This window comes from Hemitrygon akajei, chromosome 16 (genome assembly GCF_048418815.1).
Source record: "Hemitrygon akajei chromosome 16, sHemAka1.3, whole genome shotgun sequence".
NCBI classification, from domain to species: Eukaryota; Metazoa; Chordata; class Chondrichthyes; order Myliobatiformes; family Dasyatidae; genus Hemitrygon; species Hemitrygon akajei.
The window spans coordinates 17,791,162-17,810,509 of record NC_133139.1 but is presented as its reverse complement, the minus strand read 5'-3'; the positions used below and the strand labels follow the sequence as shown (position 1 = coordinate 17,810,509).

The 19,348-nt window shown below is 40.5% G+C and overlaps 1 long non-coding RNA gene across 2 annotated transcripts in view; it reads left to right on the top strand.

Moving 5' to 3' along the window:
- The window catches only part of LOC140740348 (uncharacterized), a 98,613-nt gene that overhangs the window by 36,199 nt on the left and 43,066 nt on the right, over window positions 1-19,348 (top strand). For both annotated transcript variants that reach the window (XR_012101823.1, XR_012101824.1), the window contains exon 4: window positions 2,624-2,743. This is a non-coding gene — a long non-coding RNA (uncharacterized lncRNA). The remainder of the gene's footprint in view (window positions 1-2,623; window positions 2,744-19,348) is intronic.

Genomic DNA, 19,348 nt, shown 5'->3' with positions numbered 1-19,348 from the left:
TTGATAGAGTGAATGTAGAAAGAATGTTTGCTATGGTGGGAAAGTCTAAGATCAGAGACACAGCCTCAGAATAGAAGGGTGTTGTTTTAAAATGGAGATGAGGAATTTCATTAGCCAGCGAGTGGTGAATCTGGAACTCGTTGCCATGGGCCCCAAACAGTCCTTCCTGGTGAGGTGACACTTTACCTTTGAGTCTTTTGGGGTTACATACCGTGTCTGGGTGCTCCCAGTGTGGCCTCCTGTATATCGGTGAGACTGCTTTGCTGAGCACCTTTGCTCTGCCCACCAGAAAAAGTGCGATCTCCCAGTAGCCGCCCATTTTATTTCCACTTCCCATTCCAATTTGTCTATCCATGGCCTCTTCTACTGTCGTGATTAGGCCACATTCAGGTTGGAGGAACACCATATATTCTATCTGGGTAGCCTTCAATCTGATGGCATGAACATTGATTTCTCAAACTTCCAGTAATGCCTCGCCCTTCACCATTCCCCATCCCTTTTTCCTCCTCACACCATATCTCCTTGCCTGCCCATCACCTCCCTCTGATGCTGCTCCCCCTTTTCTTTCTTCCATGGCCTTCTGTCCTCTCTCATCAATCTCCCTCTTCTCCAGCCCTGTATCCCTTTCACCAATCAACTTCCCAGTTCTTTACTTCATCCCTCCCCCTCCCGGTTTCACCTATCACTTTGTCTTTCTTCCTCCCCACCCCCCACCTTTTAGCTCTACTCCTCATCTCTTTTTTTCACCAGTCCTGCTGAAGGATCTCAGCCTGAAATGTCAACTGTACTCTTTTCTATAGATGTTCTCTGGCCCGCTGAGTTCCTCCAACATTTTGTGTGTGTTGTTTGCAATAATTTACCTCCCAATTATCTTGCTATACTTTTGTCTTTTTCTGTGATATATTTACAAGGAAACCCAAATCTATTTGAACAATATAATATTTTTCAATCCCTCACCAGGATTTCTGTGTTATCCACAGTGAACTGCTCCAAATTTTTCCACAATATTCTCCATCTGCCACCATTTCATTAACTCACTTAGCTTGTTTATCAATTTCTATTGAAGCTTCCTTACATCATAATTTCTCACTTTTCCAATTAGTTTTGTATCATCAGCAAACTTAGAAAAGTTACACATCGCTTCAGCAGAATCATAGATTTTGATTATAAAAAGCAGGGGCCTTAGCACAAATCCTTATGGTAGCCGACATGCCACAGGCTGAGTTTTATTATTTTATTATTTAATGACAACCTTGTCTTCTACCAGTTAACCAGCACTCAATTCATAATAGTATAATTACACACAATTCCTTAGGCTTTATTTTTGTTTATCTTTGTGGGCCTTCTGTAAAACAACTCCATTTTGAACATATCTGTTCTGCTAGATACATATTCAAAAGAACTCCAGTAAGATCAGTGAAACACAATTTGCTTTTCAGAAATCCATTTTGATTCTACTAAATCATGTTATTATTTTCTAGGTGTCCTGATATCATATCCTTCATAATAGATTGTGTTTTCCCAAATCATGGTGTCAAACAAATGTATGCCATTTCCAATTTACTCTCTGCTTATCAATAGCAGGGTCATTTTTTCCTTCTCTCCAATCTGCAGGAGCAATTACTGAATCTATTGGATGATATTACCTAGAGTATTAACTGTATCTATACCCAAATCTTCCAAACCTGAGGATATAGACCTCTTGGGTGTTGAGGCTCATTGGTTTCTCTGTAGTAGTGTTTGTTCCTATTGATATACATGTTCTTTAGTTCCTTACTTCCTTAATACTCTTGATTCCTTAATATATTTGCAGATTTTCTATAATTTTTTCCCTGAAAGGCACACGATCTTACCCAGAACCTAAATATTCTTCTTGCTCTAAATCACTTAGCAGTTCAGTGCTGTGAGCACTACAAGATTTTTTGGGTTTGCAGGCACATCTCCACATACGCTGTCCAAACATTTCCTTCTCAAGCTTGCTCCCAAGGTAGTCTGAAGCCCATCTGCGGCAATGCTCTTGGTATTTCAATGAAGTGTTCAATGACAATACAGAAGTAGTAAGTTCTGAACATCAGAGCAATTAGTAAGGTTATTACAATTAGGTTGGCGCACTCATTACAGCATTCTTGATATCTATTACTAGAAGGCTTGCAGCAAATGTCTGGTCACACCACAAGGAGACATTGGCCAAAATGTTAGTTTTATAACATGGATGGTACCAACAGGATATTGCTGATCGCTAAATCTGCAGCCAACTTTATGCGACCACCAGCAGTGAAGATAAAATGGTGCTTGATATATATTCTATTTTTATCTTTTTCCTCAAAACCAACCACAAAGAAAACTGAAGCTAGAACTCTTTATCTACTATGTGCAGCATTTAAAATGACTGGAAAGGGAAACTTTCACCCAGAAGCGGTATGTTCTAAAGCAGAACTTGAAGCCTCCTAAATACAGTGGAAAGTGGCTTTAGAAGTAGATTGTAAAGCAAATAATAAAATTGAGAGGGTGGTTCTGGGAATTGAAATGCTTCAGTGGGTTATGTACATCGCAACGCTGTACATTGCATGAATGTGTTTTTAAGTTATATTTCTGTTGCTTACAGCTTTTATCAATATTTCAGTTCGATCTTCTAGGCTAGTAGAAAAATGGACATCACTCTCGAACAACGCAATGACCACGTGGCTGGAATCTGATATCTGGTTCAGCAGACAACACTCTGGGTCAAGTTATGTGGAAGTTGGTAAGAGTAATGATATCTGTTGTGCTGTGGAAATTAAAGTCCTCAGTACACAAACTCGATAGGAGTAACTTGAAGTCCAAAATATATCACCTTGAAGAGAAGTTATTGCAATACGCTTCACTCAAAATTTATAAAAATCCATTCCAAGAAGTGGGAGGATGAGAGGATGTCAGAACTTCAAGGAAAAAAATGCACAGCATAGTTCAAAAGAAGAGCGGAAGAGAAATGGGACATGAACAGAGTTAATGGCTTGATTATTAACAGCGTGGTGGAACAGCAGGATCCTGGGGTTCACATCCATAGATCACTCAAAATTCCAGTGTCAGTTGATAGGGTGGTTTTCATTAGTTGGGGGACTGAGGTCAAGAGCCATGAGGTAATGTTGCAGCTCCAGAAAACTTGGAAGTTAGACCACACTTGGAATATTATGTTTAGTTCTGGTTGCCTCATTATAGGAAGGATGTGGAAGCTTTAGCGATGTGCAGAGGAGATTTACCAGGATGCTGCCTGAATTAGAGTAGATACAGTAGATTCAGCATGCTAGGGTGTTTCTCTTTGGAGAGAAGGAAGATGAGAGGTTACTTGATAGAAGTCCTGATGAAGGGTCTCCGCATGAAATGTCGACTGCTCTTTTCCATAGATACTGCCTCGGCCTGCTGAGTTCCTCTAGCATTCTGTGTGTGTTGTTCAGATATACAGCATCTTCAGATTTTCTTGTGTCTGTGATAAAAGTCATAGATAGAGGGGACAGCTGGATAGATTTTTCCCAGGGTGAAAATAGCTAATATGAGGGGACATAACTTTAAGGGGTTTGGAGGAAAGGATAGCGGAAATGTCAGAGGTAGGTTATTTACACAGAGGATGGTAGGTGCATGGTATGCACTGCCAAGGGTGGTGGTAGAGGCAAATCCAGTTGAGATATTTACAAGACTCTTAGCGAGGTACATGGATGAAAGGAAGATATAGGGCTATGTAGGAGAGAAGGGTTAGATTGATCTAGGACTAGGTTAAAATGGGCCAGATGGCCTAATTCTGCTCCTATGTCTTATCGTCTTAAAAGGTTTGCACAACATTAATGACTGAAGGGCTTGTGCTGTGCAGTACTCATCTGTGAAGTCCACCCGCTGGATTTCCACTTATTAGTAGCACCAATAATTCACTAATTTCCAGATATGATGGTGCCTCAGGTTGACCCAGCTTTGCTAAGGTGGTAGAGGGCACCAGCAACTTGTTTTCCTTAATTAGAGAATCATGCTCTAAAAGAAATGCAGCATCTTCATTGAAACAATTAAGTCAAAAATGGAAAGTCTTCCTACTATGCCGAGAAGCTGCAGATATCCTCTAGTTTATCTAAGGATCTTTGTAGCTTCTCCTCATAGTAGGAACAATGATGTCTGAATGCAATGCTAGATTATTATACCTTTCACAAGTAGACTTACAACCTCAGAGTTCTGGTATCCTCTTTATATTTAAAACTAGAAACCCAATCTTGTTTTGCTTCCCCTCTCAATATGTATTGTACATTAGAGATCTGTTTGCTGTACTTTTCTCTAAAATCCTGGCAGTTTGTCTGGAGGTGTTTAAGATGACAACATAGATACAAACAACAGATCTGAATCTCTATGACTCCAACCCAATCCAATGTTTAATCCAAGATAGTAATCATCATGGTTAAATCTCCTTAAATTATATCATCAGTCAAAAACTTTAAATTAAAAAAGCAACATTTGTCTTTCTCATTGCAAATTGGTGGACTTCCATCTTTTTCTTCTATTTCTCAGGCAGTCTGACAAGAGAATGTTATCACATTCTATTTACTATGAATCCATAAATCAAGTCAATGTACTGAGTCCTGAACTTCTTATAATTGCCTTTTGAGTTAACATTATAAAACACACAATTTTCTTTAATATGTGTCACATTCAACATATAGGAAGAATGATTGGCTTTAGTTCTTTTCTGAAAAATTAACTACGAATATGCTGATGGGGGTTATTTATTCTGCTAAACAAACTAGCCAATCACCCATATGCAAAGAATGTGATTTGAGACTTAGACTGTTTACTTTCTGATTTCCATGTTCATTGACATAATTGCTGGTACAGTTCATAGTTCTGTATAATTTAACAGTGTGATTAATATTTATTATCTGCATTAAATGTGGTTCTTAGATGCTTATGCCATCCCATGATTGTACAAGAACAGCAGGGAGGAAATAGCTGACAAACTACTGAAATCTTTCCCTTTAATGGAGCACGTACAGAGAGACAAAAATATATTGATTATAAAGTTTAATATGCATTCAGGCAGGGTTTGTCTGTTCTATCCATTTCATTTAACTTTAAAAATTTTGATCAGAGTTGCTACATTATTATTTTACAAGAAGACTTATTGGGAACATGTAAATAAATGAAAAACCTGTGGAATCTAAAAGATAATTCATTGCTGGAGTTTATTCCTTTATATTATTCAGTTCATGTTACAATGGAATCAAATCAGCAGAATATACTTTTAATAAAATATACACACTGTCACAACCGTGGACACTGCCACAGAGGCTAGGTGCTCTCACAGGTGGGCAGCTGAAAGAAGACAGCAATCATGCATGTGAGAATGCACATGTTCCAGCTAATTAAGGTTTCTTTGTAATTGTATTTAACTTTTTTACTTTTGTTTCAGTCTTATGTTAAGTCTTGACTAAAACAGTGACAATGCTCCATGTTCTGAACAGTTCTTAATAAAATTCAGTGAACTGTTCATTCTGTCTCTTTGTCTCTCTCTCTCTTTCTCTGTCTCCCTCTCTCTCTCTCCCTCCCCTTTCCCTCTCCCTCTTCCTCTTCATATTCCTTTACCTCTCCATCTCCATTTCCATCTCCCTTTCTCCATCTCTCCATCTTCCCCTCCATTACTTAACCCCCATCTCTCCCATCAGCCCATTTCCCCATCTTTATCTCTCTCTGTCTCTCTCCTTCCCTCCTGCTGAGGATGTCACTAAACTCCTGTCATACACTTTATTTTTTCTCTATCTTTTCAAAAATGTTGATTTTACTTCTGATGAATCTGAACATAGTTACAAACAATCTAATGTTATATTTAATCTCACTTAGCCTCATTTGCTCAGTGCATCATTATCTGATATGATTTGTTTGGTGATAACATATTGTTTTTGCAGAGGCCTGACACCTTGCTGGACAGAAATGTTCCCATCCTGCTTCGAGTTCATGCTGATAACATTTTAACATTGGTCACATGCCTGATTACATTATTTCCTACTTTGCAGTCCTTTAAATTTGCAGAAAGAAATACTGGAACATGTTGCCTACCATTTTTAACAATAGTTGTTTGTCTTTCTCAGCAGGACCATCCTTTATTAGCAACATTTCCACCATAATTACTCAATACAAAGAACCATTCATAATTTCTGTGGGCTACTGATTAAGGCACACCTTTTGACCTGAGGCTTGGCTGAATCACTTATGGCACTGTACAGTATCTCCCAGATCCTACAGTTTTCACAAATGGGAGATTGGCTAACTCTACAGTTACATAACATCGAGAATCTGGACATAAAGGATAAGCACTGTAGGCTTCAAAGGCACGTAAGGAGGAGTTCTTGAGGAAAAAGGGCTCCAAGAGCTACCATCTCCAAGTACACCTCACTGGCCATTTATTAGGTTCCTCCTAAACCTAATAAAACGTCCACTGAGTGTATGTTCATGGTCTTCTGCTGCCCATCTACTTCAGGGTTCAATATGTTGTGTGTCAGAGATGTTCTTCTGCACACCACTGTTGTAATGCATGCTTCTTTGAGCTACTTTCACCTCTGTGTCAGCTTGAACTAGTCTGGGCATACTCCTCTGACCTCTCTTGTGAACAATGATTTTTTCACCTACAAAAGTGCCACTCAATAACTTCCACCCTGCCCTTAAATTCATTGGGACTCCTCCCTCCCCTTTCTTGACCTCTCTGTCTCCAGCTCTGGAGAGAAGCTATCAACCAACATCTTTTATTAACCTACTGATTCCCATAGTTACCTCGACTATACCTCTTCCCACCCTACCTCCTGTAAAAATGCTTTTCCCTTTCTCAGTTTCTTCACCTCCGCCCCATCTTTTCTCAGGATGCAGCTTTCCATTCCAGAACATCAGAGATGTCCTCCTTCTTTAAAGAATGGGGTTTCCCTCTGTCTACTATTGGTGTTACCCTCCCCCACATCTCCTCCATTTCCCATACATCTATGCTCACCCCATCTTCCCACCATTGTAATGGCGAGGGTCTTTACCTATTGTCCCATCAGCCTCCGCATCCAATACATTATCCTCTGACACTTCCACCATCTCTAAAAGGACCCTACCACTAAACATATCTTTACCTCCCTCCCCCACCCCCCACTTTCCACAGGGATTGCTCCCTCTGCAAATCCCATGTCCATTTGTCCCTCCCCACTAATCTCCCTTCAGGCAGTGACCCCTGCAAGTGTCCTAAGTGCTACACCTGTCCATATACCTCCACCCTCACCTCCATTCAGAGCCCCAAACATACCTTTTGGTGAGGCAACACTTCACCTGCGAATCTTCTGGGGTTGCCTATTGTGTCCGGTGCTTCCAGTGCGGCCTCTTCTACATTTGTGAGACCTGTCACAAATTAGGGGACCACGCCATCAAGCACCTATGTACCATTTGCCACAAGTGGGACTTCCCGGTAGCCAAACATTTTAATTCCTATTCCCATTCCCGTTCTGACATGTCAAGATGAGGCCACCCTAAGGGTGGAGGAGAAACACCTTATATTCTGTCTAGGTACCCTCCAACCTGATGGTGTGAATAATGATTTCTCCTTCTGGTGAACAAAATTTCCTCCCTCTTTTTCCCACTCTGATCTTTTACTTCTTCGCACCTGCTATTTCTTTCTCGAGTTCCCTCCTCTTTTCCTTTTCTCCTATTGCCCACTCTCCTCTCCTATCAGATTCTTTCTTCTCCAGCCCTTAACCTTTCCTGTCCAGCTGGTTTCACCTATCACCTTCCAGCCAGCCTCTTCCCTTCCCCCCCACTGTTTAAGTCAGGCATTTCCCCCCTTCCCTCTCAGTCCTGAAGAAGGATGTCTGCCCGAAACATTGATGGTTACTCTTTTCCATCGATGCTGCCTGACCTGCTGATTTCCTCCAGCATCATGTGTGTGTGTTGCTATGGATTTCCAGCATCTGCAGATTTTTTCATGTCTGTGAGAGCTTTGGTATCCTTGGAGAAAACTACCTTCTGATGTCCCAGATCATTTCAGGTGTATAAATGGCACAAGCTTGATGGCGGTTCCTATTAAAGTTATGTCTTAATTCATAACTGTATTTTCCAACAAAAGGCTTCAATCTGATTTAATCTGCTCAATAGATGTCAACGCAGATCACGACATTAAAATTTAACTTATTCAACACATTGTCATGTAGAACCGATCTCAATTTTTCGATTTCTCCAAACACAACCACATCCTGTTTCAAAGCTATCAGTCATAAAATCTTCAATCATTTCAATGAACTCTCTTGTGAGGTGCTTATAACACCCACGCTTCAGACCGCAGTACTGCGACAGCTACCACAATTAAATGCAGCTTTATAATTCGATTTCTACAGATATAGATTCTGAGATTTCAGGACTTTATCTTGCTGTTCAAAACCACTTTGCTTTGAGTGAACTTTAAGGTAAACTGAACCCCAACATTGGTAATGCCATTGGATCTGAAGATATACAGTATATTATTATGGCCTCCTATTGAAATGCATTCATTAGATATGTACTGCTAATTGACACCCACTCATTTATATCATCACCAAAGATTGGAAACTGCTGTAATAATGAACATTTATGGCATTGTGTAACATTGCCATAGTCCATGTGTTGCCAGCACGTCAACAGAATAACACTATGAACTACATTATTAACTTTATTAGATGATTCAATATGGTAAAAATACTTTAAGCATCAGTCAAGGAATTAAGAAAAGAAGGAAAACTGCTATAGGATCTGGCAAGATTTAAGAAGCCTCTTCTCTTGAAAGAGTATTCGGTGCATTTTATGCATTTTTAATGAAATGTGCATGGTCAACTAAAGGTTTACTAAAGTGAATAAATATCTACACGCATACACTGTTAGCTCTGTTACTCCAGCTTCCCTCTATCTGTGATCCAATGTGTAAGTTACTCACTCACAAATGCTTCTACTTCTCACACAAAGGTTTGCTGAGACAGCGCTTCTGATTCATGCAAAGTTATTATTTAAGTTGCAGAAATTTAAAAGAAAGGAGACTTACACATGCAATTTATTTATATACTCTTCACTTCATACTCAGAACTTTGTCCATGGGTTTAATCATCCTTGAGCTGTGATGCCATGCCCTCATCGTGGCTACAGCCAGAATAATGGACGGCTCAACCATGTGTCCAACATCAGAAGGCTGTGTTGCAAGCTCACAAGTAGCTCTTTCTGTTCATGGGCCACTTTCAGATTTATATTTCACAGGATTGGGTGTGGTTTGAGAATGCAGACCGGGGGATACATGTAAGGACATGTGAGAGCCAGTGTTGCCAGGAGATATGAATACATCTTGAGAGAGGTCAACATGTTCCCACTCAGTTATTTGAGTTAGACTCTCAGGGGACTGGCGAGACATTGTGAGGCAGATCACACAGCTGCTATTAATGCTTCCCTTCCAGTACCAAGGAATCCCTCACACAGTGCTGCTCTTAGCTTGAGATTTGCATTCTTCTTTTCCTATGTAACAAAATCTTTTGCATGCCAAATAGCAGTCTGCTCAGAGGTGGCAACAGCAGATCTGCAATGGCTATAGCCCGAGTGAGTTTTATCCATTAAACTGGCTTCGCTGTGCTTGTACAGAGGCAGCGGGAAAAAAAATCCATGAGGGTGATATGTGAGAACTGTGATACAACTTCACCTGAGTTTACCCCCTACAGGTTCCAAACCAGAAGATGCATGATTGTGTTTCACATCTTATGGTAGTCATCACCAGCTTTCTTCTCTATGCTCTTCTTTCCTAATGTTCACCTGTGTCCTCTCGGCCAGAAGTGCTGTTCCCAATCCAGTAGTTCCAGGTGACTCAATCATTCTATCCATAGATTTATTTATTTTTTGGGATACAGTGCGGAATAGGACCCCCCGCCCCCCACCCTTCAAGCCACGCTGCCAAGCAATCCCCCGATGTAATCCTAGCCTAATCACCAGACAATTTACAATGACCAATTCACCTACCAACTGCTACATCTTTAGGATGAGGGAGGAAACCAGAGCACCTGGAGGAACCCCATATGGTCATGGGGAGAATGTACAAACTCCTCACAGGCAGTGGTGGGAATTGAACCTGGATTGTCTGTTCTGTAAAGTGTTGTACTAACCACTACACTACATGTTATAAAGGGCTATGGTCCAGATGTAGGATAATGGGACAAGGCAGAATAATAGTCCAGCGTGGACCAAATGGGCTGATGGGCCTGTTTCTGTGCTATAGTGCTCTATAACTCTATTAAACATGATCAGGGCTTGATGCCCATCCCTCCTAACATTTCTGTCTGAGACTGTACTGTATAGAGTATGTAGATGCAATGATGTGTCCCTGGCAACCAGAAGATCACGTTTACTTCAGTCCACAGAATCCTTTCGGTCAGTCTCCTCAGAGGTGTGTCCCACTGCTGCCTCTGCCACCTTCTGCACTTTTTTTTGCTCCTCAGAGGTGAGCTTCACCCTTCTTGCTGCAATGACAGTTAAAGAAAGAAAGAAAAAGCACATTAGTACAAACTGGGAAACAGAATGAACTCAACTGGCAGAACAACAAACAAAGACATAAGGAAACATTTTTCTCACAATAATGAGTGGTTAGAGTCTAGAATCAAGGTAGTGCAGAGAAGTGGGGACTCTTTGCATGGAGCTTCGATGGGAATGATCAAATATTCCTGGTTAGGAATACTGCAGGTGAAATCCACAGTCATAGCCATGGGTACTTCAGTAAGCAAAATTGTTATAAGACGTTTTTAAAAAATCTATCGATACTCAAAATCGATAGTCCTCAGTCGTCACACTCTGGTCACAAGTGCAATTCACCTTTAAGAAAACAGAAGTGGGGAAATCGCACAGGGCTACAGATATGACAGAAACTTAGACTTCCGCTCCTGACTACCCTGCTACTGAATGTACAGTCCCTGGAACGTAAAATTGAAGACCTCAGAGCAAGATTGCAGTACCAGAGGAACAAATGGGACTGCTGTGAACATTGCTTCACAGAAACATGGCTGACCCTTTTTGTTTCAGATGTAGCTGTACCATTTTCTGCAAAGAGAGAACAACTCAGTTTTTTAGAGGTAGAGGAGGTGAAGTAGGTTTTAAGATTAACTCGTCATGGTGCACAGACATGGTAGTTCTGTCTCAATCCTGCTCACCTGACTTGGAACATCTAGAGGTCAAGTGTCATCCATTTTATCTGCTGGGGGAGTTTTCTTCCATCATCCTGGTAGCGGTGTACATTCCACCTCAGGCCAACGTCAGGCAGGCACTGGAGGAGCTGAGCATCATAATCAGCAATGAAGAAACAGTGTACCCTAATGTCTTCCCTATCATTGCAAAGGATTTCAACCAGGCCAACTTGAAGCAGTCCCTGAACAACTACCACCAACATATCCCCTGTGGAACCAGAGCTGTCAACATACTTAATCACTGTTATACCACTATCAAGAATGGCATATGGGCAGAGACTAAAGACTGCAGCACCTGTGGTGAGGACCAAGAACGTAGGGTGAAGGGAGGCAGGGGAGCGCTTACAGGACTGGTGAACTGGACAATATTCAGGGATTCATCCGCAAATCTGTGTGGATGAGTGCATGTCTTCGAGAACATACCAGATGTGCCTAAAGCAAAAGGTGTAGATGAGCCATGAGATTCATAGTATATTGAGGGCTAGATCTGCAGCATTCAAAAGTGGTGATCCAGAGAAGTCCAAGAAGCCCAGTTGCAACCTACAGAAGGCTACCTCAAGAGTGGTAAAACAATTCCAATTAAGTTAGAAATGGAATTGAATGCACTTCAGCTCTGGCAGGGTTTGCAGGCCATTACTTTCTACAAAGCAAAACCTAACATTATGAACGACTGTGATGCTTCACTCCCAGATGAGCTCAACACCTTTTATGCATGCTTTGAAAGGGAGAATAAAACTATACCTGTGTGAATCCCTCCAGCATCTGCTGACCCTGTACTCATTGTCTTGGAGGCTGACGTCAGACCATCTTTCATGAGGGCGAACCCTTGCAAAGTGTCAGGCCCTGATGGTGAACCTGATAGGGCATTGAAAACCTGTGGGTACCAACTAGTAGGAGCGTTAAAGGACTTCTTCAGCCCTTCACTGCTGAAGTCGGAAGTTCCCACCTGCTTCAAAACGATGACAGTTTTACCTGTGCCCGTGAAGAGCAGGGTGAACTGCTTCAACAACTAGTGCCCAGTTGCACTCACATTTACTGTGATAAAGTGTTTTAAGGGTTACCATATGAGGAACATCTGACATCCATTTAGAACAGAGATGCAGAGAAATTACTTTAGTCAAAGGGTGGTAAATTTGTGGTATTTGTTGCCACGAGCGGCTGTGGAGGCCAAGTCATTGGGTGTATTTAAGGCAGAGATAGATAGTTTCTTGATTAGCCAGGGCATCAAAGGGTATGGGGAGAAGGCAGGGGAGTGGGGATGACTGGAAGAATTGGATCAGCCCATGATTGAATGGCAGATCAAACTTGATGGGCTGAATGGCCTACTTCTGCTCCTGTATTTTATGGTCTAAGAAGTTGATTCATGGCCAGAATCAGCTCCTGCCTAAGCAATAACTTGGACCTGCTGCAATTTTCCTATCAAAACAAAAGGTCTACTGCAGATGCAATTTCATTGACTCTGCACTCAGCCTTGGATCACCTGGTTAATAGCAATAACCATGCTAGGCCGCTGTTTATTGATTACAGTTTAATGTTTTACACAATTCTAATCAACAAGCTCCAAAACTTGACCTTTGCACCTCCCTCTACAACTGGATCCTTGACTTCCTCACCAGGAGCCATAGTCACTGCAGATTCCAAACTTATTCTTATCTCAGAGAATCCAAAAATACTTGTTATGAAGTGGGTTAAAAGCCATAAAAGGCATTAAGTACAATGCTGACTTTATCTGATAGCAATGTCAGTTGTTTCATACTTGATGCTGCTGCATCCCTAGTTCCTGCAGCCTTGTTATCAACTGCCAGCTGCAGCTTTCAACCACAATTTCCACTTGGTGGCTGATACTTGTTTTGAGCTTGCTAGTTGTTGATCTCCATGCATGAGGAATTTAATTAACAAATTATAATGGGTAACACACACAAAATGCTGGAGGAGCTCAGCAGGTCAGGCAGCATCTCTGGAGAGGAGTGAAGAGTTGACGTTTTGGACTGAGAACCTGCATCAGGATTGAATCTCAGGCAGAAATGTTGACTGTTATTCTTCTCTGTAGATGCTACCTGACCTGCTGAGTTCCTTCAGCACCTTGTGTGCTTGCTCTGAATTTCCAGTATCTGCAGAATCTCTTGTGTAAATAATGAGTATTATCTTTAAACCTTACAAAGCCTCAACCTTCTGACACTTCCTGGTTACTCCTCCCCATACCATCTTCCATTCTCCCACACCCCTCCATCCCGTATACATTGGGACAAATCTACTTCATCATACTTTAGGTATTCAAGCTCTAGGAATCCAGTACATCTGAGGCCGTCAGACTTCTTCAAATTTTCCTTCTCATATTTTAAAAGCATTTTACCCTTATTAAAATTAATACCTCATTTACAACTTATACCTATAAGCAGCTAAATCACTCACAATAATTCCAAGCTGACTGCTAATCTTAAAATATGTGCATTATATGTGCGGTTGATTTTAATCACGTTATGAAATACTTCTTCACTCATGTGATACCCCTTTAGAACAGAGATAAGGAGGATTTTTTTTCAGCTACAGGGTGGTGACTCTGTTGATTTCAATGCCACAGATGGCTATAGAAGCCAAGTCATATTTAAGGTGCAGGTTGATAGGTTTCTGATTAATTTAAGATGGCAATGGTTAAGGAGAGAAGGCAGGATATTGGGGTTGAGAGGGATAATAAATTGGCCATGATGGAATGGTGGAACAGACTTGATGGGCTGAATGGCCTAATCCTGTTCCTGTATCTTATGACAGGGGTTCCCAACCTTTTTTATGCCATGAATCAAGAACATTAAGCAAGGATTCCAGGGATCCCAAATTGGGAACTCCTGTCTTACGAAATTATTGATGGCAGTGCAATTGTAATGAAAGTTAGTATAAATTAATACTTCTGATCAAAAAGCTCTCCAAACTGCTGCATAAACAGTGCTGCATAAAATACCTGTGGCCTTGGTATTCACCCAGCAGTCCACTCTAATTAGCTTATACATAATCCTAAAATGGGCTCTTTCATTTAAAGAATTGAACAATTTACCCCAATTCAAAGAAATAAAGACCCTATTTTTTCCCCTTGCTGGTTCGTATTAGTTCCTTTGTGGTAAATCTGTGAATAGAGTGCTCTGATCTTGGTTGAGCAAGGACATTGATAAGTTAAAATATCCAATTAAATACAATAATTAGCAAACTGAAAATGAGCTAATTGGCCTTTTCAATGCCAGGATCAGCCATGTTGATATAATGAAGTGCCAAAATGGAAGGCAGTTTTGTATGATTTGCCAAAGAGGAACTGAGATTTACTTCAATACTGATCTGGTTCTGAATAACAAAAAGCCATTTTTGTATTTTGAAAAAAAAAGTCTATTCTTGAATTCAATTAATGATAACCTTTAGGGCTCTTGAGAAAGGCATTGAATTGGAAGTAATTTGGTTGTGTGGGTCTATAGCTGGTTGGGATGTAAGACAAAGAATAGGGAAAAGCTTTCTTTCACCCTCTGACTGCCAGGATGTGAAAGGTCTGTACTGGTCTTGTGACCTTAGATGTTTACTGTACATATTAACAAACAGTGGAAATAATGGAGAACGTGACATTTAAGTTTATGGATGACAATAACTTAGTGAGAGGAGATGAGTAGACAATTACGAAGTGAGATATTGAGATTCAATGAATGATAAATTCAACACTCACTTTTGGAACTAGAAAAGTCAAACTGAAATTATGAAGTTGCAGGGGTTATTCAAGAACAAAAGAAGTTGTACACTTCACTAAATTATACTACACATATGTTAAGTGGAATCAAAAAAGTTCTGGAATTTTGAACAGATATTGGAATTCAAAGATGAAGAACTGATACTACTTCAGTTGTGCCGATACTTTGCATAATGTTTTGTGGAATAAAAGATTTGAGGCTTTCACACAGCACTAAAGATATATTTGGACTAGAACAGGTATAGTTCAGCTTAAAACTTTAAAATGTTAGACAATTTTCCACAAACCTGGCTTGTATTCTCCCCAGTTTAGGAAGCTGATAGACTACAGATTTGAATCATTTTTGAATGAACTGGAAAGAGGAGCAGATAGATAGTGGATGTCATTAAAGAATGCATATTGCTTCACATAGAGAAAACAAATAAAAACCTAAATGAAAATATGCCTGGGAATTAAAAAGTTTGTAGCTCCTGGATGCCAGTAAACTGAAACTATCACAATGGCACAAAAGCTAAATACTGCAAGTGCTGAAATAAAAATAGAAAATGGTAGTCATACTCAGCAATACAAGTAGAACCTGTGGAAGTAGAAAGATCAATGACCTTTTACTCAGAACTGCTACTAATGCACATTGACGTTTATGCCATATGACATTTAGTAAATAAATCAGGTGACAGGATGTACTAAAAAGTCACTTGTCCACATAGCCACACAGCACAAAAGCAGACACTTCGACCCACTGTGTCTGTGTGACTGCCCATCACACTAATCTTATGTTCATCCCATTTTTTAACTCACCACATTCCCTTCAAATTCCCTATGATTTATTACTCACTTAGACTATGGGCAATTTACATTGGCCAATAACCTGCCTGTCGTTGGGACATGGGAGGGGAGCAGAGGAAATGATTGTGAAGTGATTCATTTTGAAATGCTGAATTTGAAGGCAGAATACGCAGTTAATAGCAGGACTCTTGGCAGTATGGAGGAAGAGAGAGATCTTGGGGTCCAGGTCCATAGATCTCTAAAAATTGCCACACAAGTTGACAGGGTTGATAAGAAGGTGAATGGTGTGTTGGCCTTCATTTTTGGGGGGGATTGTGTTCAAGACCAACTTTATAAGATGCTTGTTGGTTCACATGTGGAATATTGTGTTCAGTTCTGGTTGCCTCATTATAGGAGAGATGTGGAAGCTTTAGAGAAGGTGCACAGGAGATTTACCCAGCATGCTGCCTGACCTAGAGGGTGTGTCTTATGAAGATAGGTTGGGCGAGCTAGGACTTTTCTCTTTGGAGTGAAGAAGGATTAGGGAGGCTTGATAGAGGTATACAAAATGTTGAGAGGCATATGTAGAATGGATACTCAGAGACTTTTTACCCAGGGCAAAAATGGCTAATACAAGAAAGCATAATTTTAAAAACAAGCCAGAATCTGCAGATACTGGAAATCAAAGTAATACACACAAAATGCTGAAGGAACTCAGCAGACCAGGCAGCATCTATAGAAAAGAGTAAACAGTCGACATTTCAGGACCGATAAAGGGTCTCGGCCCGAAACATCAACTATTTACCTTTTTCCATGGATACTGCCTGGCCTGCTGAGTTCCTCCAGCATTTTGTAGACATAATTTTAGGGTGATTGGAAGAAAGTATGGGGGTGATTAGGCGATGTCAGAAGCAGGTTCTTTATATAGAGAGTAGTAGGTGCGTGGAACACTCTGCTGGGGGTAGTGGTAGAAGCAGATACATTAGGGGCATTTAAGAGACGCTTAGATAGGCACATGGATGATAGAAAACTGGAGTGCTATGTAGGAGGGAAGGGTTAGATTGATTTTCGGGTAGCTAAAAAGTCAATACAACATCATAGGATGAAGGGCCTGCACCAGTTGTAATGTTCTCTATTCTATGAAACCCATACAGTCACAGAGAGAATATGCAATCTCCACACTCACAGCAGTGGAGGTCAGGACTGAACCTTTATTATTGGAGTTGCAAAGCAGCAGATCTACTGGCACCCCAATGATCCACAACAAATATCAATATTAAGCCAAAATAGCAAGGTACTCCCAACACTTTATAGATCATTGAGGCACTTACTCTAAGAATAATATATAATTCTGGTCAGCACAGTACAAAAAACAAGCTGCAGCAAATGAGAGGATACTGTAGAAAGTAATCAGAACATTTGAAGGAAGATTGTGATGGATATTTGGATTATCAAGAGTGATTAAGCAAATTAGACTATAAGACGTAGCAGCAGAATTAGGCCATTCAGCCCATCGAGTCTGCACCACTATTCCATCATAATTGATTCATTATCCCTCTTAACCCTATTCTCCTATCTTCTTCCCATAACCTTTGATGCCCTAACTAATCAAGAACCAAACAACCTCTGCTTTAAATATACCTAATGACTTGGTATCCACAGGAGCATGTGGCAATGATTTCCACAGATTCACTACCCTCTAGCTAGAGAAATTTCTCCTCATTTCTATTCTAAATGAGCCTTCCTCTTTCCTGAGGCTGTGCCCTCTGGTTCTAGACTCATCCATTAGAAGAAACATCTCTCCACATCCACTCTATCTAGGCCTTTCAAAATTCAATAGGTTTCAATGAGATTCCCCCCCCTCTTTTTCTAAACTCTAGTGAGTACAACCCCATCAAATGTTCCTCACACATTTATCCTTTCATTCCTGGAATCATTCTTGTGAATTTCCTCTGGATCCTCTCCAATGCTAACACATCTTTTTCTTAGATAAGGGGCCCAAAACTGCTATGTTCTCACTGAAACGGGGATGAGAAAGATACCTTTGAAGTGTCAAAGGCATCATACTCTCACTTTTGGTGGGTTAGAAGAAAAGGACTAATCGAAATGCTAGAGGATAGACTCATTCCACCGAGATGCAATACTGAGCGTCATAGGAAGTCATTCCTGCCTGTGGCCATCAAACTTTACAACTCCTCCCTCGGAGTGTCAGACACCCTGAGCCAATAGGCTGGTCCTGGACTAATTTCCACTTGGCCTTATTTACTTATTATTATTGAATTATTTATAGTTTTATATTGCTATATTTTGACACTATTCTTGGTTGGTGCGGCTGTAACAAAACCCAATTTCCCTCGGGATCAATAAAGTATGTCTGTCTGTATAATCTGTACCTCCTAGGCCATCAGCTTGGCCACTAATTGCTTCTACTGGGTCAGTACCTCCAAACATCCTAAGCAGAGGGGAAGTGTTAGGATGCCAGAGACCATTCCACAGTTTATTCATATGGTCCAACATATAACTAAACTCAGCCATGTTCAAACTTTTCCCACACAAAACCTAACTCAGGTCGTGGAGATGTTGTGTTAATCCAGTCCCTTTCCAAAACCATAGCTATAGTGCTGTAACATTCAGAATTGCTGTTGAAAGTGTGAAAACCAAAGTTCAATATAAATTGTGTCTCCTGCTGTCATTTAGCAGTAAATTGAACTCTTGATAACAATTTGCTATCAATGGGTAAATTGCATCCTGTAAATGGAAATTGACCTTTGTCCAACAACAGTAATCCTCATTTGACTGCATTGTGAACAACAAAAAAAATTACAACAATTCACAAATAATACCACAGCTTTAATTTGGCCTTTATAGTCATTTTAGAAGAAACTGATATTTTTAGGAAATGCATTCGTACAGAACGACCGGCATCTTCCACATTATTCAATATTTCCTACATAGTTCTACGCTCTTGGTTCAAATCTTATCTGTTTTCAGGCTGAAGGAGTATGCAAAATCAAGATTTGCATGAGATAGAAGCACCAATTCTTTACAGGGCTAATGGAAAGGAATATATGCTGCAACATTGATTTAACTGGCCAGGCATCCAAGATTAGCCATTATGAATGTGGGAGTAAGCTATGTCTAATTCTAGTATACTCTTCAAAGTTAACAGTGAGTAGAGAACGTACAATCAGTGGCCACTTTATTAGGTACCTCCTGCTAATAAAGTGGTCACTGTGCGTATGTTGATGATTTAAGATATGACATGTATGCATTCAGAGATGCCCTTCAGCACAGCACTGTTATAACGCATGATTATTTGGGTTATTGTTGCCTTTCTGTCACCTTGATCCACTTTGGCCATTCTCCTCTGACCTCTCTCTTTAATAAGGTGTTTGCATACACAGAAATGCTGCTCACTGGATGTTTTTTTTTGTTTCTCACATCACTCTCTGTAGACTCTAGAGACTGTTATGCATGAAAATCCTAGCTGATCAGCAGTTTCTGAGATACTCAAACCACCCCAAATGGCATCAACAATCATTCCACAGTCAGTCACTTAGGTCACGTTTCTTCCCCATTCTCCTCTGAACAACAACACTGAAATTCTTGACTATATTTGCATGCTTTTATGCATTGAGTTGCTGCCTCA